The following is a 22,124-nucleotide window of genomic DNA, read 5'->3' as shown; positions in this document are numbered from 1 at the left end:
GACCTGTCCGAGACTACAGGGTCTCGAGACTGAGACAAGAACAAGATTTTTAGAGGCCGAGACAAGACCAAGGCCTATTGAGACCAAATCGAGACCATCTTTGTCATTTTCAACATTTATTTGTATTTTACAGTTATTTTGGCACATATATATATATATATATATATATATATATATATATATATATATATGTTTTTATACATCTGTCTCCATTTCATCTGATAAATGTTAATTTAGACTTAAAATAAGCCAAGCAAACTGTACTGCACCCTTTTTAGGACCCTCACCCACAGTTTAAGAAGCTCTTCTTTAATTAATAGAACTTCCACCGGCACTTTACAGAAAATTGCGAAGAAAGTGGGTCTGATTTTTAAACCTGTTTTTTCAAGTTCCTAACTGGAGTTAGACTTTGAGTCTGTGACAAGACGAAGTCCAAGCACCTTCAAGACCGAAACAAGACCGAGTTCAAACACCTTCAAGACCAAGACAAGACCGCGTCCAAATGCCTTCAAGACTGAAACAAGACCAAGTCCAAAAGCGGTCGAGTCTGAGATGAGACCAAGACTGTAAAAAAACGGTCTTGAGGCTGGTCTCAAGACCAAGACCGGTCTCGAGTACTACAACACTAACATTCACAATGTTAAATCCGTTCTTATTTAATAGTTTCTAATCATGGCTAGACCCAAGAACTCACCATATTACAACAGAAATCTGCATTTTAACAATATTCATTTTAGCTGCTCCCATGTGTATTAATTAAATATTATTTGGCTATAGAATATTGTGATGTCGTTTGAAAAACACTGAAAAACTGTTTGTGGCAGGTCTGAATGTTTTTTCTTTACTTATTTGGTTCAATAATCCCTAAAAATCATCATTTTACACCAGTCAGTTTCAGAATTTCAGACATTTGCCAAAAAACAAAAAATAAAGTAAAGCTGCAACCATATATACTTCATTATCAATTAATAAAAGTTTAAATTAGACATGCTTTAACCCTTGTTTACAGCGAGGTAGTCAGGTAACAGTTTGGAATTACCTCTCTGTCTGTCACATATTGAAGTATAATTATAAATCTTATCAAAACAAATTGTCAGCTTGAGAGCAGAAGCAAAATCATGAATAAAATTGCAGATTATAAAAATTAAGTTTGTAAGTTTTAAATTTGAACTTTACAGATATATACTTTTTTTTTCACTAAAGTCTTCAACGTGTCTAAAGTCTAAAATCTATAAAGTTTTATGGCTTTTGCTTTCCATTTGAACGCACTAATCCGTTGCTTGCCTTCCTCTGCTGGTGGAAGTAGGTGGTGAAGAATTTTGGGCAGAAATATTAGCAGCAAGTCAATATCAAAATGCTTCTTAGCTTATATAGATTACATCAGGGGTCTCCAACCTGTAGCTCGGGGGCACCCAGTAGCTCTCCACCCCCTTCCAAGTAGCTCAACAAGGGATTTCTGAATTGTAGGTACTGTGTTATAGGGCTGGGTATCATTAAGAAGTTGCCGATACGATACATACCTCGATACATAGGCCACGATACAATACATATCCCAATACAATGCACTTTTAATTCGATATAATATATTTCAAGTCAATTAGATAAAAAAAAAAGTCAGTTCAATAAAAAAAAAGTCTTTGTTAGACCACTTCCTGTGCAAAGTTCATATGAAACACATGGATTTTACTCATCAAAACTGAAAATGTCAAATGTGTTGCATAAACAAGTTTTTTTCCTCTAAACAAGCAACAAAACTGTAGCTCTCTAACAAAATAATTGAGTAAAATACACCAAAAAATACTCTAGGCGATATATCTATACAGCAGCCTCAATATCAATACTGTATCATCACATTAAATGATACAATATATCGATATTTTGATATTTTTGCACACCACTAGTGTTGAATATCAAAAATTGTATTAATTGCCATTGTAAATGTATACTTTTGATGCCTAACTAAATAAATAAATGAATAATGGTTTGTGTTTTATAGGTATCTAACTGTACTCCATCTAAGGTTTGTCGTGGAGTTTAAATGTACAAAATTTCTTGCTAACACTAAAATGAGTAGCTCTCTGGCATTTTTGTTTGGTAAAAGTAGCTCCCTGGAAGAAAAAGGTTGGAGACCCCTGGATTACATCATAGTTAGTGTCTGGATAAAGAGGTAACATGCTTCGTTTTGGATATTTAAAAACTTCATGAAGTTAGGAATAACAATATTTCCATTTCAATGCTCAAATTAATAGTTTGACACCCTCTTTTGGTGAAAGGAAGGAGTGAAGCGTTTTGAAATGAACTGTTTGCAGCAGGACTATTCTCAATTCAGAAAGCTTGTTTGTTGAAAATGCATGTCTGTTCAGAGTGACACACCCAAAACATGATCACTTAAACACGTGCAAATGAAACTAAATAGTACTTCAGGCATATTTCTAAAAGCACCAAAATTAAAAATTAATTAAAAGCTCGATTAAGTCAAATGAACACGTCTCTTTGAATAGCAGTGTTAATGTTGGACAAGTATCTCTGTGAGGTCGTATGATTGGAAAACATATTCACTGCATGTTTGTACAGTCACCGTTTGGAGAGGCACTTAATCACACAGGGATCGAGCAGCCATTCCAAAAAATCAAGAGTGCTACGGGCCTCTCAAAAATCAGACAGATCTCGTAGTCTACACCCACCCAAACTTCAGTCCTCACTCTAATCAAAAACAAAACAAAGTCAAACATTTTCTGACAGAATTTATTAAAACATCACAGAAATGTTTAATTTGAATGAATAAAAAAACTGGAGAAGATGACACGCTAGAGGGATTTTTTTATGTTTTAAACTCCTTCCCGATTTAAAGCCACAGCGTGTAATTAGTTACCGTATTTTTCAGACTATAAGGTGCACTTAAAATTCTTCTTCTTCTCGGTTACGTTTACATGATGACGGTCTGAACAGAAGACACCTGTTCACTTTTTATTCCGTGTTTAGACGAGCGTTTTCGGGAGGAAATCTGCGTCCATACGGTGATGCAACAGTGTGTGGAATTCAATTATGTATGCAGGCCAGGCGGCTCGGTGGTGACGCTCGGTGGTGATGTATGTGATGTAAAGGCGTACGCGACGTGAGCAGATCTGACCAGAGTTTTGCGTCTTGGGCATTGTAGACTGAAACGCTATGGCAGAGCATATTCCACTTTTCCCCTCTGGAGGGTGGTTTCAGATTTTTGCATTTTTAAGCCTCAAAAACGCCGTCACCGTCAAAACGAAAGCCACTGCAGATAAAATATTTTGTTGTTTTTAGCCACCAGCATTCTCGTGTAAACAGGCCCTGAATTTTCTCAAAAATCGACAGTGTACCTTATAATCCAGTGCGCCTTACGTATTAATTCTGGTTGTGTTTACTGACCTCAAACTAATTTTATGTTTTACACGGCCCTCAAAAACCATTAAAATGTTTTAGTACGACTTTGGTAAACTATGAAGCCGCACCCCGTGATGGATTGTCGGAGCATTATAGCTAATGTAGTCATGAGCCTCGTGGAGTGAGTCATGTTCTTCCGTCCAACATAAGCTGAACGCATCATAAAACATAAACAAATGTGCGTAAAGCTGCATTAAACACATTATTACTCAATGTATATTTGAGTCGTCCTCGTAGGAAATTAAAAAAAAAAAAATACTTCAATGATCCACCCTCATTCACATTCATAATACATTCACCAAGACAACGCAGGGAGGCAATGCCAGGGGAATTACGCCATGATCTGCCAATGGATCGTGGATGTCTGGGATAAGGGATCAGTCTCAAGTGTCGTCCGTTTGTTTCGCTTAATGTGTTTTATAATCCCGTGCGCCTTATGTATGAAAATAGACGAGAGAATTCAACATTATTGATATTGCGCCTTATAATCCGGTGTGCCTTATAATCTGAAAAATATAATGACATGAAAGCATATATTTTTATTTTGGTTTATTCCCTTGAAACATGTATTTAAACGGCTTCTTCTCCACAATCCTGCCCCGTAATTGCCCTAGAGAAGCCTCCTCCTGCCTATTTATTTTTCCAGTGTCAGGCTTTAACTTTATTACCGCGGAATCATGAGACATACCACCTCCAGAAAGTTACATACTGTTCCTTTAAGACCTTTTGTTTCTTTGTTTTAGTTTAATTTAGTTTAATTTTATTAGGTACAGCTCTATTTATTTATTGTACTCCAGTCAAAAGGGGGGCATATGACTGATTATTCCTAGCGGCGAGCTTACAGAGTGTTTGGCCTTTTTATAGACCTTCAATCAACATATTGCAAGGATCCAACTTCCAATCTGACTGCGCCAACTTCCACAAAATTTCCATAGCACAACATAACTGACCGAGAATAACATAAAAGGTTCACATCACTCACACGCTTTAGTCAAATGTGTAAATAAAGCCACTTTTCATTTGCCCCTTCACACCACATAGTGATTTTTCTTCCATGACTTCACTAGACCGGCTCAAGTGAGTGCTGTAGGTCTGAGATCAGCTGCCACTCAAAGTGTGTGGGCGACAATGGCTTCCCCTGTACTTAATGTTCCACTTTGTCAGGCCAAACTCTCTGAGCGGCTTTTCACAAATCATTATAATATTACTTACTTAATCGTTTTCTGAGCACAGAGCAGCAAAGTGCCCTGAGAGACATGACCGAGGATCGTGAAAACAAGATACCACAGAGGCAAAACCCACAGCAAAATGTGTTTTATTCATTGCAAGATTGAAGATTTATCATATATTGTACAGTAAGTATATTTGTCTGAGATCCAGAATACACACTTCAGTATTTTACAAAGATATAAGTCTGGCCACCGACAGATTTCCCAGAGTTCAGATGGGCGTGATTGACAGGTTTAGTCAATCAGGGACACATTTGTACAAAACAAATATAACTGCTTACAAGGTAAAAAGAAAAGAAAAAGAAAACATTTACAAGATTGAAAAACATTGCAAACACTAAACTTAAGAAGAGAGAGAAGTTTTAAGCGAATTTTGATTTATTTTGTAAATGACACGAGACCAGTGAGCTCCGTGTCACTGAAATAAACAAATCTGATACTTGGAGTTTTGCTTGAGACTCGACTTATGAAGTAGTGACCAGACTGACATCCCTTTGTAGAAAAATAGAGAAAGATTTCATTCTGAACTTGGCAAAGGCATTCCCATGTACAGTCCTGGGTTTTCCTGACCAAAGATCTCGCTGGACTTGCAGACCTGTTACCTGCTTGTCTCCATGAAGATATTGTTGCTTTGCCTGGAATGTGAAACAGTGTGGCATTTAAAGGGCTCATATTATTCTATTTTCTGATCTATGTTATAGTGTTGTAGCCTGATTCATCAGCCATCAGTTTCACTTCATGGAAACCATCTGACCTTGCAGCATTAAAATTCATTTGCTCGACGGTTGGCGATGGTACTTTTTAAATTAACCAATCGTTGCTATTTGGTCGTGACGTATGTGATGCTCCAAATTCTCTTTGTTCCGGCTTTAAATCCTCGATCTCGGGAATCGTTGCCAACACAGAATGTCTATCTTCGTCTACATCCATCTCGGCCACTTTGTTTACTGTTGTGCTGTTCCACAAGCACTTCTGGGGTTCTTGTAAACCTTATAGTGTATCCCGATTCCTGACCTAGTCGCTGGAGAGAAGACTGGCTAAGACTGTTATTTCCTCATCACAAACATACTTGGAGTTGTGCTTCATTTACACATGTTTAACAAACAAACCCTGCATAATTCAGCTTTGAGTTCTTCCCTCAAACAGACAACACTCTGTTCCTCTTTGTGATGTCATGTGCTACTACAAGAAGTGCTCTGCTGTGTTTTAGAACCCCATTCACTTTCACTAGAATCATTCAGATCATTTCAACTCTGGAATTTCCAATTTTTTGTGTTAATTTGAAAACTAATGCTTCATGACATCTTTAAGTGGACCAGAGCATTTTGAGCTTTGGAGATGTAGGCTACGTTTACATGATGACGGTATGAACAGAAGACGCAAAAGTGGCGTTGCGTCTTTACTTTTTATTCCACGTTTAGACAAGCGTTTTTGGGAGGAAATCTGCGTGCATATGGTGACGCAAAAGTGTGTGGAATTCGATTGGGTATGCATGCCAGGCGGCTTGATGTTGATGTATGTGACGTAAACACGTATGCGAAGTGAGCAGATCTGACCAGATTTTTGCGTTTTTAAGCTCCAAAAACGCCGTCACCGTATAAACAAAAGGCACTTCTGATAAAATATTTTGTCGTTTTACCCTCAAGTGTTCTCGTGTAAACAGGCCCATAGACAGACTAATAATAAAGTTACTCAAGCATGTGTGTGAAATGAAACAAAACACAACTCCGGATATGTTTTTCATGAAGAAACAACTGTATAACATGGCTAAACGTTGACTCGAGTCAAGTTTGCCACTTAAAATATTCAAAGGCAAAGCAATAAACATGGAGACAAGCCTGTGATGGAATTTCTACCACTAAAGTTACATAGTGCACCTTTAAAACTGCTCATATAGACACAAAAAGAACAGCCACATTCGAACTACATGCAACTATCATGAACAAAGCTCGGCCGATGTCAAGACAAAACCCAGAAAACACATTCGACGGAGACAAGACCTTTACATCGGCCATAATTCCGCCGCCTTAATTCTTTCCAGCCACCGGGGTCCAATAAAAAGCCTTCCCTGCTGCGTGTGGGCGGGACCTAATTACCCCGTCTCCGCATGTTGCCTCGGCGATAATATGACAATTTCTGCCCTCTTTACCACATCATAAACCTCACGTTAGCCTCTGTTTTCTTGCTCCGACGTGATCCTACGCAGACCCCTTTAGCACTCGGCCTATCTACCCGCGACCCCCTCCCCTCGCCGGACGGCACCCACCTGCTTCCACTCAGCCCTCGCCCCCTTTGAAGTTCAACATGTGGAGGGGCCTTTGTGCACTGGACGCCCGGGGCAGATACGAGCTAATTTCGCCATTGTGTATACAGATTATCTATGGCTGGCTAACGCAAACACTGGGATCAGCTAAATGTATGTGAACGCCCCTAATAGGCCCTGCCAATTGATTCTGGAAGAGGCTTGTTGGATGCAGTACGCTAAGTATAAATATATTCACTGTAGCTATTCGTCAAAAGGATTACGTAGGACTGCAGGGGTTGTTCCACGATTCAGGGCTTATTGGTTTGGGAGCCTCGCTATGTACGGATATGTGGCGTCGGATTTGCAAAAGGCAGCTGCCGCTTATTCGAAAGCTAAACATGGAATCTTGTAGAGTTTCTTTAAAAGGTCGGGGATATCGTATGCAATCAGTGCAGAGTCTGAGGGGATGAATATTGGAGATTTGTTGGCGAATTGTATTGAAGTTTCATGATTAAAGGCGCTGAACCTGATTTTTGGTGTCTTAAAGGCGCACTGAGTAACTTTTCCGTCAAATACTTTTTTCCATAAAGATGTTATTGCTTTGTGTGGGATGTTTCACAATATGATAGGGCTGTAACAATAACCGAAATATGTTATAAAAGTAACAAATTACTGTAATGCATTGTTTTTCTGCTGTAATGCAGTAATGTGGCATTACAGAGAAAAAATTGAAATATTTTACTCAGGACAAATGTCAGTGATGTGCGTTACAATGCTTTTTTAACCTGGATTGAAGTGGTGGGTTTTTCATTTTTTCTTCATACAAATTTGCTAAAATCACCGTGATATCAGCAGCGGTGATTTTGTTGAAATTGTTACATCGTTAGGGTTCTGAATGTCAGGACGGACCCACGTAGATCGTTGGATAGCTGTGGCCGAAAGAACCGGCACAGAGCTCCACACCTCACGGGACTTATCGCAGCTGACACCTGATCGTGCTTTGCGGACACCCTGGTCCACAGGCTCGGGGTTCTCTCAGGGGCTGTCCTAGATTCCAAGTCCAAGATTAGTCCTTGTTTAGACCTTGGTTAGACCTGGTTTAGTTCTGGTTTCCCCCTTAAAAACAATTCTATGTCCTAGGCCTGCAATAAGTAATCGATTTATGACTAGTTGACAAAAAAAAAAACTAATCGTAATCATATTTTCATAATTGTTACCTAGAAAAGTGTTTCCAAAAGTTTTTTTTTTTTTCTGGGGACCCACATTTTAAAAGTCACACACCTTCATGACTCAAGTCAATAGGCATTATTCGTAAATCACAAAATAAAGGTGGATTTGACCATTATTGAACATTAGTGAGGATATTTTATTGTTGACTGAGTGATCCTGTCTCTCTGAACAATAAGTATTACTCAAGTTTTAAACAATGAAAAACAGTAATTGAACCAGTAATAAAAGGATCCATAAGTCAACTATTTGGACATTACATGTTGCCCATTTCTTTTTCTTTTCCACATTCAATTGAACCAGCAATATTGGAACAAAATAGTTAAATTAAATTATTACCAAAAAAATTAGAAATGATACAAAACATGTCTTAACATTTCAACCTACATGGCGACCCCAAAATAATCTCTTGCGACCCAGTCTTTGGGAAACAATGATCTAGACTATCCAGATTCTAAAACACACATGAAAAGTACAGAAAATGACAAAAAGTTCCCTGTTAGTGCAAATAAAAACTACCCATGATAAATACTGACCCCCCCAAAATGACTGTTCCGTCTTTCATGTATGAAATGATAAGTTAATGTAGTAATTATCGTGATAGGCCTTAATCAGACACTTTATATAATTAGGCGCAGACATGTTTTGCCTTCAAGAGCCTTTTATACAAAATATCTGTGCTGGAACAAGGTCTGGTTCAGGGCTTTTAATTGCGTAGGCGTGCAAGCTTGCATCGCCGCTGAATATTGACGGATTAAAATTGAAACTTAATGCAATCTATATGATAAGCAGATTAAAGTCAAAATTTGAAACAGCGTCATCGATTGGTCTGGTCTTAATATGACGCTGGAATATAATAGGGCTGTTGTATGTTACAGCAGTTAAATGTTAGCTCGTCTTGGCAAAAATGTGCTTCATATTTCTGTGTTAAACCATGTCCAATCTCGTGACTATGATAAACAATAGAGAGTTCCGACATGAGGGTATACGTGGCTGTAAGTGATAATGTAGTGAACTTGGAATTATGATTTTGGTTTGTAAGTGTCCAAAGAGAAACACGAGATGCTTTGTAACTTGATCTAATGTGTTAAAAATACAGATTTGACACGGGTGATTGACAGCAGATGTTTAAGTGTATAACTCTGTACACAGCTCATAGTTCAACTTGGTATTTTACTTGGACCAAATAATATAACATACTCTGTACGTTTTCTGTTGGAGGGTTCACCACCTGCCTGTCTTCATCCTAATGTTACTGCTTTGCCTGGAATGTTTCGCAGTATTGCATTGACTTATATGTTCTTACATTTCTTGAAAAACTTTGTCACTGTGAGTGGCCTCGTCTTTCCACAGATCTGAGCTGTAACTTGGCCTTGAGACATCACTCTATTGCTATCTATCCATGACAGGTTACCTCAGTGGGGGGAGTGTTCATTCACTGATCCGAAAGTTGGCGGTCCGAATCTCGCTCTTGACATAAACATCGTTGGTCGAGCGGTCAGATCCACTGACTCAAAGGTTGACGGTGTGATTCCAGATGAACTCCCACAGATGAATGCTGCTGTTGTCATGTCATTGTGCAAGACTGTTACGACCCAGCTCGTTTGGGGTGAGGGAAGTAACAAAAATAAAACCAAGATGTAAAATGGAATAAATTAAGTAATGTTTAATTAACAGGAATGTAAAGGTAAATTAACAAAAGACTAAAAATATACAGAAAGCAACCTAAACTAAGAAACAGAACAACAGAATAAACAAGAGTTTTGTGCCACAAAAGGGGTCACGCAGGCTTACACAAAAACGAGTGGTAAAACTTAGGGACACACACTAAACTAAAACACAAGTTCCCCAAATTAAACCACATAAGCCCACAAACAGAATCGAGTGACCAAATCAAAAAAGGCACAAAACTAAACTACACACAAACACAAAACAAAATGGCAGACTGGCCACCAAGGCCAGCAGCCCCGAACAGGTGCTGGCAATCTCCTTAAATAGGGGGAGGTGGCTGCAGGTGAGGTGGGCGTCGACTTGCCCCACCAATCACAGACCAGGACTCCTGCAGCAGGAATTAGGAGAACTTCGCAAAAATCACACAGCAAATTAAACCTAAGGCCTGGGGCTGTAACAAAGACACTTAACCCACCTTGGCCCTAGTATCTGTGTACACTGGTGTATGAAAGTGTGTGTGAATGGGTGAGTGGTTCTCTCATGTAAAGTGCTTTGAGTGCGCTGAAGGTGGAGAAGCAATGTATAATATATTGTGGCCATACGAGCTTGTCAAAGCCTGATCCCGTCAGATCCAAACCTGGTTAGTACTTGGATGGGAAACCACTGGGAAAATCAGGTACCACTGTGGGGTCACAGAAATTGCCATTGTGTCCTTAGGCAAGACACTTCACCCACATTGCCTAGTATGAAAGTGGTGTGTGTGTATGTGGTGGTGGTGGTCGGAGGGGCCGATGGCGCAGATTTGGCAGTCGCGGCTACAATAGTAGTTTACCACCACCGGGTATGGAGTGAATAATTAGTGATCTGTAAAGCGTCTTTGAGAGTCCAGAAAAGCGCGATAGAAAACTGATGGTTATTATTATTTATAAAAATGGGACCACACTGGGTCAAATGCAAAAGTTTGTGATGGATACAGTGAACTTTAACATAGTCTACGTTAGGGCTGGGTATCATTCAGAAGTTGCCGATACGATACATACCTCGATACGTAGGTCACAATTTGTTTTTATTGTGATTTTAATGTTTTTCTTATTCTGTAAAGCACTTTGAATGACTTTGTGTACGAATTGTGCTATACAAATAAACTTGCCTTGCTTTGCCCCAATACAATATGTCAATATGTCAATATCTCAATACAGTGCACTTTCAATTTGATACAATTCAATATGATATATTTCAAATCAATTCAATACGGTTCATTAAAAAATAAAGGCTAAATCATGGCAGGGATATGAAACTAAGTCTTTGTTAAACCATTTCTTGTGCGAAGTTAATATAAAACACAGACTTTTTAATCATCAAAACAGTGAAAATGTCAAATGTGTCGCATAAACTAGTTTACTTCAACAAAACTGTAGCACTGTAACAAAATAATTGAGTAAAATTTACCAAAAAATACTCTTGGCGATATATTGATACAGCAACCCATGATATCAATACTGTATCACATTAAACGATACAATATATCACTATTTCAGTATGTTTGCACACCTCTAGTCTACATATGCATATTAAAAGAAATGCAAAAGGTACAATTATTTTTTGGCGTGGCCTCTTAAAAATCCCCAAACCAAATTGTAACCCCTTAAAGGTGCTGCACCTGATAAAAACGGCAAAAAACAAACTAGATAATTTTACATAATGCAATGTTATTCCTCCCTTCCCTTATGTTGTTTTGCAATAACTAGCATGCTAACTGTGCACTTCCTGATTCCAGACAATAAATCACCAGACCAGGCAGACTTATTTTGACCTCAAGAGCCGCTTATACAGTACATCAGCACTGGGGCAAGATGTGGGAAAAAAAATTTGGTACGAGCCCTTTAAACGTTCGGCCAGACTAATATAATTTGATTGCTTGGATAGATTTCCAGCAGAGATTAGCAAATACGTTTCTACAGGACCTTAAAGTCAATTGAAATTCAAATACAATACTTTGCAATCCCCACAGGTCCACAGGTGCAGAAACCCGCACTATTTCCCCCTGATTAGACGCGCTCCGGTCCCATTCTGCAGAGAAATTACCATATGATCCTAAACAAGTAAAGTGAAGTCATTATGGAATCATAAGTTTCTGCGAATACAACAACGCTATTCCCGTCCATCTGCGTCGCGTTCCTTCATTTCGCGCAACATTCCAGCTAAATATTTATTGGGGAAAATTAGAGGAGATAGACACGGGGTTATGCACAAATATAATGTAGGTAATAATAACACAGAATGGACGTCTCGGGCCTTAGACCGTAATTAGCGAGAAGAGAAATATGCACGTTTTCTTTCTTCACCCTTGATTTTCCAGCTCAGTGGAGGCTATAGAGTCACGCCACATACTTATTATTATCACATACAGGAAGCTCGCTGCAGGTCTCCATTGACATTGCACACCGCATACGATTATAGAAAGGATAATGGCAAACGCGAGGAAAAAAAAGTGAGGATAATGAGTATGTTTCATGATACGTTAGGTGCCGAGGCATGATTACAGGAAGTAGTGTAGAGTGGAGTTGTACGAGAAGTTCTTGGCGACTGAAGCGTTAATGAAGCTTTAAAGTTATGTTCTATAGGTGGTACTAACTTGGAAATAGAAAATCATACCTTGGAACATTCTCCATGGTGGAAGAGGAGTTTTATTCTGTACTCTGAAAGGCTATGGCCAAAGGAAAAACAAAATGCAAGAGGCACTCATCCAGGCCGAGTAAGAGTCAGGTCTGTGGAGATGCAAGTAAGCTCACATTAACGAGACAGGTTATTGTGCGATAAACACAACCAAAGTAAATAAATAAAACAAAAAACTTTTATTTTTGGTTAGACCCTACATCAGGGGTTGTCCAACTAAGGCCCATGGACCGCCTTCGGCCCACCACGCCCCTTTTATCGGCCCCCCTCTTGAAGTGGCCCTATGAGGCAATACTCAAAAGGTGTCATGATCTTTTTTTTTTGGGGGCGGGGGGCAAATAATGACATGTCTCCATCTTGCATTTTGTTGATTTTTTCAATTAAAAAACTATATTTATATGAAATATTTATATTTAAATCATTATATGACGCATTTACATTTGCCGCAGAATTTTCATCACCTGTGCCTACATGTACTACCCATCCATCCATTTTCTTCCACTTATCTGTGGCCGGGTCGCGGACGCAGCAATCTTAGCAGGGACTCCCAGACTTCCTTCACCCCAGACACATCCTTCAGCTCCTCTGGGGGGACCCCAAGGCGTTCTCAGGCCAGCCAAGAGACATAGTCCCTCCAGCATGTCCTGGGTCTTCCCTGGGGCCTCCTCCCGGTGGGACATGCCCGAAACACCTCCCAAGGAAGGCACCCAGAAGGCATCTGGAACAGATGCCCGAGCCACCTCGACTGGCTCGTCTCAATGTGGAGGAGCAGCGACTCTACTCCGAGCTCTTCACCCTATCTCTAAGGGAACGCCCAGCCACCCTGTGGAGGACACTCCTTTCGAGCGCTTGTATCCACGATCTGGTCCTTTTGGTCATTACCCAGAGCTCATGACCATAGGTGAGAGAAAGAACGTAGATTGATGGTAAATCAAGAGCTTTGGAGCGTCAAAAATGAAACAAAAATACAGCACGCTGTTTTCTGTGACTATATCTTTCTCAAAATGATGAAAGGAAACATGATGATCTAAATATTACGTCTAAGCAAACGATACCCTAAAGAAGTGTAACACCCCTCTTTAAATCTAAACATTTCTTTATGAAGCTAATAAAACATCTCACTAAACTCAGACAAAGTTTATTGATCAACATGGGAAATTACTTGGACAGGAACCGTCTTTAGTCTAATTGTATCAGCTATTATTACTTTCTACTAATACCCCAAAAGCTACCTCCTACTTACCTCCACACCAAACATAACTGCCATTATCTCAGGCACATTCATTCCGCATCAAGTATAATTAGTCAATAATTACATAGCGGTAATCACATTTGCGAGGAGGTCCTGTGTTGATTCGCTGTAGGGAACCTCGGAGACGGGACCCCATGCTGTTCCCCTGCCTGATTCGAACACAAAAAAGCACCACTCTCCCACCTCCATGTTGCGATTTATTCAAAGTTACTCAGATAATCTTACTCACAAACATATCATCAGCAAGCACGCGTTTCTCCAGGGTCCGAATTCATTTATTTTCCATTGTCGCTAATCCCCTTTCACCAGATTTCCCCCCAGAACCGAGAATCGTGCAGCAGCTCCACTGATGGCTGGGCTTTGAAAAGGTTGAAGTAATTTGCTTTAGAACAAATGAATGTTTAACTCGCGGGCTTGGTATTAAGTTTAATGAAGCGCACAAAGCTACTGACAAAACTCGGGGTGGCGGTGTCCTTAGGGTGCAGGCTGTGTTGCACCCTTGATTGGAAAGTGGGAATATACGGTCATGAGCACACAGCTGTTTAAATCTGGAAATAAGAGAGGTTAGTGGTCTCAATTGGGATGCTTAAAAGGCCCATGTTATGCTATTTTCTGATCTATGTTCTAATCAAAAACATGCGTAGAGTTGTTTTGTTTCATGGTAGCTGTTAAATTGAAAACTACAACATGACATCACAAGGTGGAACAGAGCATTTTGAGTGTTGGAGATCTAAACAGACTAAATAATAAATAATAAAAGGACCTTTAAAGGTGCTGTACCTGATTTTTAAAACGTAAAAGACAGAACTAGTTCATTTTAAACAGTTTGCAATGGTCTAAATCAGGGGTGTCAAACTCATTTTGGTCCGGGGGCCGTATCCAACCTACTTTGATCCCAAAGGGGCCGGATCAGAAAACTCATGGCATATAAACCCCAAAAATAGCAATAAGTTCAAATATTTGTGCAGAGACATGCAAATCTATTACAGAAATCTTTTTTAATTGATGAATTCTTTCTTTTACAAAATATTACAATGTTAGCTGGAGCTGGAGGACATGTCTGGGGTGAGGGAAGTCTGGGAGTCCCTGCTTAGACTGCTGCCCCCGTGACCCGGCCCTGGATAAGTGGAAGAAAATGGATGGATGGATAATATTATGAACAACCTGAAACTTTAAGAAAAATGCTATTTCAACACAGTTTTTTAACATTAACTTGTATGCAAGTAGGAATAAATCCATTTTTGTTGGAAAATCCTGCACTCGGCTCCACGTTTCTTATTTCTGACATTTTGCTGATGAGGGTGTCACGGTCAACAGTCAAAACGATCGTCCTTTAAGAGCGTTTGGAAAGAGACAAGTCTTCATTTGTGCTGCTCTGGTGGGAGGGGCCACGTACAGAGGCGCTGGAGACGCTGCTATGCTAAGCACTGCAAAAATTACCAATATTTTAATAGAAAATATTATTAAAATATTTTAGTAGAAAATCATCTGAGGGCCAGATTAAAGGTCTTGGAGGGCTGGACCTGGCCCCCGGGCCGTATGTTTGACACCCCTGGTCTAAAGCAAGGGCAGAAAATAATGAATTACATTTACTCATGTTACTGTAATTGAGTAGTTTTTGAGTAGTTTGAAATTTTTTAAGTACTTTTTGAAATAGGTACTTTTATTTTTACTCAAGTAGATTTTTACCAAGTATTTTACTGCATTACACTGGAACCTGCCTTTGTTACTGAGTAAAATCTGAGACTGACAGAAAAAAAAGGAATGCGAAAAAAAACAAAACCCACCCAATCTGCCAGAAATGAAAGGAAATTGCACAGGCTGCATTTTCACTATAGAACGTACAGTCATTGTACATAAGTGTCAGTCTCTCTTGGATCTGGATGATGTTGCTGCTGTGCCACAGATCGAAGTCGATATTGAACGATATTCAAGAAATAGTTGCATTGAATAATTCTCGAGAGGAAAGCGAAGGATGGAAGTGATTCATTTCTTATATCAGCAGTCAGTGTGCAATGTGTGCAGCATTTTCATTTTGCATACTTTGATTTTGGTTTAATTTTCTTTCTTTTTTATTGTAGTGTTGTGAGTTGAACCATATAATTCAAAATTTGTTAAATTGTTAATTTGTTTAATATGCAAAAATTGTTATGCAGTTCCATTTTTAAAGGGATAGTTCTGTTTTTTTTGACATGAATCTGTATGGCATCCCCCGTCAGCAGTGTCGTGCATCACACTGACTTACCCCCGACAGCGTCCGGTGAGCCGAGATCCTGGCCGGTTTTGGTGCTGACGAAAGTAATCCGGCAAGTTGGCTGGGGACATTAAAATAAAGCGTTTTTCGTCTCAAAACAATATGTGTTCAAAAGAGTGATACATTTCCATCACAAAACCTTTGTCCTCAAAAAAGTCAGACTTCATAATCGCTATAAAAAGAAGGAAGAGCTCAGCGTTAATCGATGTTATTAAGCTCAGTTGTCTTTAAAATGTACAAAGTTTGCACTGAACAAAGTTTGAAAAAGTTGATCAAAACAACTTGTGCTGGATTAGATTTATGACTCATCTTTTTGTTGCATCAAATAATTGAAAGTAACTAAGTAACTTTTACTCAAATTACATTTTATATGAAGTACTTTTTTACTTTTCCTTGAGTAGATTTTTAAATGGTTGCTTTTACTTGCGTAGGAATTAAGCAAAGTAAAGATACGTTTACTCGATTACAATTTTCCAGTATTTTTTTCTACCTCTGGTCCAAAGTTATTCCTTACCTTATGCATTCCAAGCATTCTAATTATTTTCACCACTTTCAGAGACATGACAATTATCATGCAAATGCACACTTCCTGTTTATGGGACAATATACTTAATAATTAGATACATATAAAAGTTATTGTTTTATAAATTAGACAGCTGCTTGTGCAATATATCTTTACTGAGGCATGACATTTAGCTCAAATACGTGGGAAAAAAAAAAAAATCAGGTACAGGGCCTTTTAAATCTGTGTGGGCTGGTTTTGTTATAGTTTAATTGGACATATTAAAATCAGTTAACAGTGGCTTTGTTCACATGCAAACCGAAATATCATTATAATCTGTTTACAAGGCCTTTAAGACAGTTTAAACAAAATGCAAACCACAATATGGGGCGTAAGTAATCTGAGGGCCCATAATCGGATGAGTTTTGTGTTTAAATGTAATTTTAATAGACTTATAATTCCATAAATCTGATAATAGTCTGGTTTTGAGTGTGCGTGTAACCACAGCCAGTGTTCCCTCGTCACTGGCGTACTCAGTTATACTTCAGTTGATTCATGTATGTTTGCGTAATCCTACATTATCCTACATTTGAGACTCGAGTGCTCAGAAACGTTTTCAATGACTCCCCGCCCTCTGATCGGTACTTACTAGGAACTATGTATGTTATACTTTAATACTGAAAAAATATGCAAAAAACAATCCAAATATCTCATGTTTAAAGATGCAGGGGTCTGTTACCTACTTGTCTCCATGGAGATGTTATTGCTTTTTGTGTAATGTTCCATGATATGACATAAAATATTTCCTTCTAGCATTTATTCATTATGGGTGTTTCTATTGCTCAGAAAATAGGCAAGGCAAGGCAAGTTTATTTGTATAGCACAATTCGTACACAAAGTAATTCAAAGTGCTTTACAGAATAAGAAATACATTAAAATCATAATAAAAACAAATCAAAACATAAATAATCATGAAGATTAAAATTAAAAAAGAGAGACATAAATTGGAGAGAAGAGTGCGGAATGAAAACCTTTCAGTTATATGCACAGTTAAACAGAAATGTTTTGAGTCTGGATTTAAACAGCGTCACAGAAGAGTCTGTCTCACATGTTCAGACTGTTCCAGGTTTTAGCTGCATGAACCTGAAACTCTGACTCCCCTTGTTTAGTCGTGACTCTGGGCACCAGCAGGAGGCCGGTCCCTGAGGTCCTCAGAGTGCGAGATGTTCATATGACACTAACATGTCACAGATGGACTTTGGTGCTCGGCCATGGAGAGACTTGTACACAAGCAGAGCTGCTTTAAAGTCTATTCTCTGAGGCACAGGAAGCCAGTGCAGAGACCTGAGCACAGGACTTATGTGCTCGTACTTCCTAGTTCGAGTAAGGACCCGAGCTGCAGTGTTCTGGATGTTCTGGATGTTCTGCAGCGTCTCACAGCTCGTTTGGAGAGACCAGTGAGCAGAACATTACAGTATCTAACCTACTGGAGACAAACGCATGGATAAGTTTCTCCAAATCTGATTTAGACAGTAAACCTTTGATTTTTGCTATGTTTTTTAGATGGTAAAAGGCTGCAGATGTTATTGATTTTATGTGACTGTTAAAGTTCAAGTCTGAGTCCATTATTACCCCTACAATACATAATTCCTTGTGTGAATAGGACTGACTCTCCACAGATCTAAATAGTAATGTAGCGTAGTGCTGTGACCTGCTTGTCTCTCTTGTGATAGATTGGTTTAATCTACATTGTGGAACATTCTACAGAAAGCAATCACATTACCATGGAGACAAGCAAGTGGCAGATCCTCCACTAGAAACGTTACACAGTGATGTTCTATTTTTGTTTTATTCAGACTAAAAAATATACACATACTTTTGAGGAGGGGGTCCAGTTTAGACCAAACAGGATCTCATCTCTGCTGTTCACAAATGATGTTGTCCTGTTGGTCAGGACCTGCAACATGCACTGCAGCAGTTTGCAGATGAGTGTGAAGCAACTGGGATGAAGATCAACTCCTCTAAATCCGAGGCCATGGTTCTCGACCAGAAAAAGGTGGTTTGCCCTCTCCGGGTGGGTGGAGAGTCCCTGCCTCAAGTGGAGGAGTTCGAGTATCTTGGGGTCTTGTTCATGAATGAGGGAGGATGGAACGTGAGATTGACATGCAGTCGCTGTATCGGACCGTTGTGGTGAAGACTGAGGAGACCCGAAAGACGAAGCTCTCAATTTACCAGTCAATCTTCATTCCACCCTCACCTATGGTCATGAGCTCTGGGTCATGACTGAAAGGACAAGATCGCGGATACAAGGGGTCAAAATTAATTTCCTCTTCAGGGTGGCTGGGTGCTCCCTTAGAGATAGGGTGAGGAGCTCAGTCACACGAGAGGAGCTTGGAGTAGAGCCGCTGCTCCTCCACGTCAACAGGAGCAGCTGAGGTGGCTTGGGCATCTGCTCCGGATGACTTCTGGACACCTCCTTAGAGAAGTGTTCCGGGCCCGTCCCACTGGAAGGGGGCCCCGGAGAAGACCCAGGACACTCTGAAGGGACTATGTCTCTCGGCTTGCCTGGGAACGCCTCGGGATCTGTCCAGAAGAGCTGGAGAAAGTGTGTGTGGTGAGGGAAATCTGGGCCTCCATGCCGCCTTAAACTGCCGCCTCCGCGACCTGACCCCGGATAAGTGGAAGAAATGGAGAATAATGTTTGTCATTACCAGCCCAAGAACTTAAGAACTCCTCATGACACACTGAGGAGCAAAGCTGTTTAAATGAGGCTACAAACAATAGCTGCAGTGAACCCAGTGAAATAAAGTTAAGCAGACTCTGAAAACAAATGAGCGCCACTTCTTTAATTACCACTGGATGAAATCATAAAGTGTGACTGACCATTTTCAGGTCTTGAGACAGATATTACTAGGCAACACTACCAAAACAAAACCAACGTTCACCCACACATATGGTCTCCTCATTACGATCACCTATATATGTTATAAACCTCGCCATAATCTTGCATCTCTGGCTCACATTTCACCTTTTCAATTTCCTGGGAACTTAATCCGATCTGTGTTTCTCTGCACCTCAGCGTAGCCCCGGAGAAAAAAGGAACGGGCACGGAATGGGAAAGGATAATAAATTTTGCCTTTTGATATAAGTTGGATTAGCGAAATAGTGGAGCCATGCATGCAAAAAGTGAAGTTACAATCCATCAAAAGGTCTGAGAAGTGACCAGAACGCTCCCCAACGTCAACATTTTAGCAACAACCTTTGAAAACGGTACGCGACCCTGTTATCTGATTAATGCAGTGGAGATGTAAAGGCCCTACTCGCTCCCTTTTCTACGTCGAGTTAAAAGCAGTTGGAAATTGTAGATGTAAACTTTCTGACAAGAATCCGTGCAGGGGTAATTAATTTCGTACTGGCCCCACATGCAAAGGTTTTATACAACTCCAACAGTATTCCAGGGTTTGTGGGTGAAATTAAAGTCATCCGTAAGGTATGATTTCTAAGTTTAATATTTTTGCAAGCTTTTAGTAGATGTCAGTTTCTGTAGAATGCAAAAGTGTATGATTTAAAGGTCCTATATTACACAAAACTGACTCTTGAGAGCTTTAAACCAGGTTAAAACGTTATTACCTCATCACAAATATACCTAGAGTTGCATTTTGTTTCATTCACACATGAGTAACTTTTTTATTTATGACGTCAAAATAGTCCCATGATAAACACGTACGATAAAACATGCATTCAGGCGTATTGTATTATTTCACACACGTAGATATTACCTGCGAGTGACCAAATTATCTTTGTGCGCGAGGAGAAATCTGTGACCTGCTCGCAAAACAGCCACCGTGCAGCAGATGTACTCTTGAAAAGACAACAAGCTTTCTCCAAGTTGATTTCTGCTCGCGCAAGATTTGTTTCTGATGTCTCGAAGTTGTTTTTTGTTCGTTTGCGTGTGAGGTGGAGTTACAAATTTGTGTATCATTTGTTTATTCGGTTTTCAAAATAAAACCAAAAATAAGAAAATGACAAAATAACTATTTTTGTCATTATTTGTTTCCAAAACCAGAATGAAAAAATTGATAATGATTTGTTTTTACAGTTTTCGATTTTGTGTTTAAATGGAAAAAACGGATAATGGCTGTTTCCCGTTTCCGTGACTTTCCGTCAACTGCAATGCCGGACTTTTGCGCTGCGTACAGACTGGACTGAATCAGGACTAAACCAGCACTGAACCAGGACTGATCCAGGACTGAACCAGGACTAAACCAGGACTGAACCAGGACTGAACCAGGACTGAACCAGGACTAAACCAGGACTGAACCAGAACTACACCAGAACTAAACCGGGACTAAACCAGGACTGATCCCAGGACTGAACCAGGACTGAATCAGGACTAACCAGGACTAAACCAGGACTGAACCAGGACTAAACCAGGTTTAAATAATAGAATACGCCCAAATGCATGTTTTATAGTGTATGTGTATTATGGGACTATTTTGTCAGAATAATTATTACCTACGTACAAAGCTCTGTTCCACCTCATGATGTCATGAAGTGGCAGTTTTCAAGTTAACAGCTCCTTTTTACCTTTAATTCATTGGAGTTTGGCAATTCCAGGGATGAAATTAATTATTCTAGTGGAGAACTTCCTGTATCACCACATGACATCACAAGGTGGAACAGAGTGTTTTCCGTTTGAGAGAAAAACTCAGCTTTAATATGCAGGATTTTAATGTGTTAAACATGTGTGAATGAAACAAAAACTCCAAAATATGTTTGTGATGAAGAAACGTTATAACATAGATCAGAAAACGCAGTAAATTAGGCCCTTTAAAGTTCATTTTCCGCTTTCTTGTGAACAATTTTATGGTTTGCAAGTGTGTGATTAACCCATGCTGGGGAATAAATTGCTGATAAAACTTTAGTTGGAAAAAGCTGATCCAACTTTTTTTGAAGGCAACAGAACAAAAACAGTGAGGATTATTCTGATCCAGAAGGACATCAGCTTTAAAATGGATTTGAAATAAATATGTACAACAAGAAGGTTGAGGGTACAACTCCCTGCTGGCCCGGACCTTTCTGTGTAGAGTTTGGATGTTTCTTCCTGTCTCTGGGCTCTCCACTTTCTCCCATAAACCCAAAACATGCATAATAGATAAATCCTCCAGCTAAGATAGTCCTGACCAAGACTAGCTCAAGATCTGGAGCTGGGTCCCACTGCTCCTGACCCGTCTCCCCACTGAAGGATGGGTCAAATGCAAATGCCTATACAGTCTTTGCTGTTGGAATGCTATTTTTAATATTTTTTCTACTACTGAGATTTCCACTTTCAAAAATCTTGCAAAAAATAAAAATAAAACACACCATAAAACCCAAATGATGTCACATTTTCACTTTGGGTACCCCTCTTAATAGCCGGATTCATCAGCCGGTTTCACTTTGTGGCAACCGTCTGACCTCGCAGCATTAGGATTAATTCGCTCAATGGTACGTGGGTACTTTTTTATTTTTTAATCCTCATAGGCCATTTCAAAAACATGTTGTTTAGCTTCCCATCACAGCTCTGTTTCTGGACCAGACCTTGAGTTTTGACGTTACACTCTATTTGTTCTCTTGTTTTGAATTTTCTCCTCGCCATGGATTCTACCTGGACG

The sequence above is a fragment of the Boleophthalmus pectinirostris genome, unplaced genomic scaffold, assembly GCF_026225935.1.
Source record: "Boleophthalmus pectinirostris isolate CB_2022bp ecotype Guang Dong unplaced genomic scaffold, ASM2622593v1 HiC_scaffold_1, whole genome shotgun sequence".
NCBI classification, from domain to species: Eukaryota; Metazoa; Chordata; class Actinopteri; order Gobiiformes; family Gobiidae; genus Boleophthalmus; species Boleophthalmus pectinirostris.
This window is presented reverse-complemented; position numbering follows the sequence as displayed.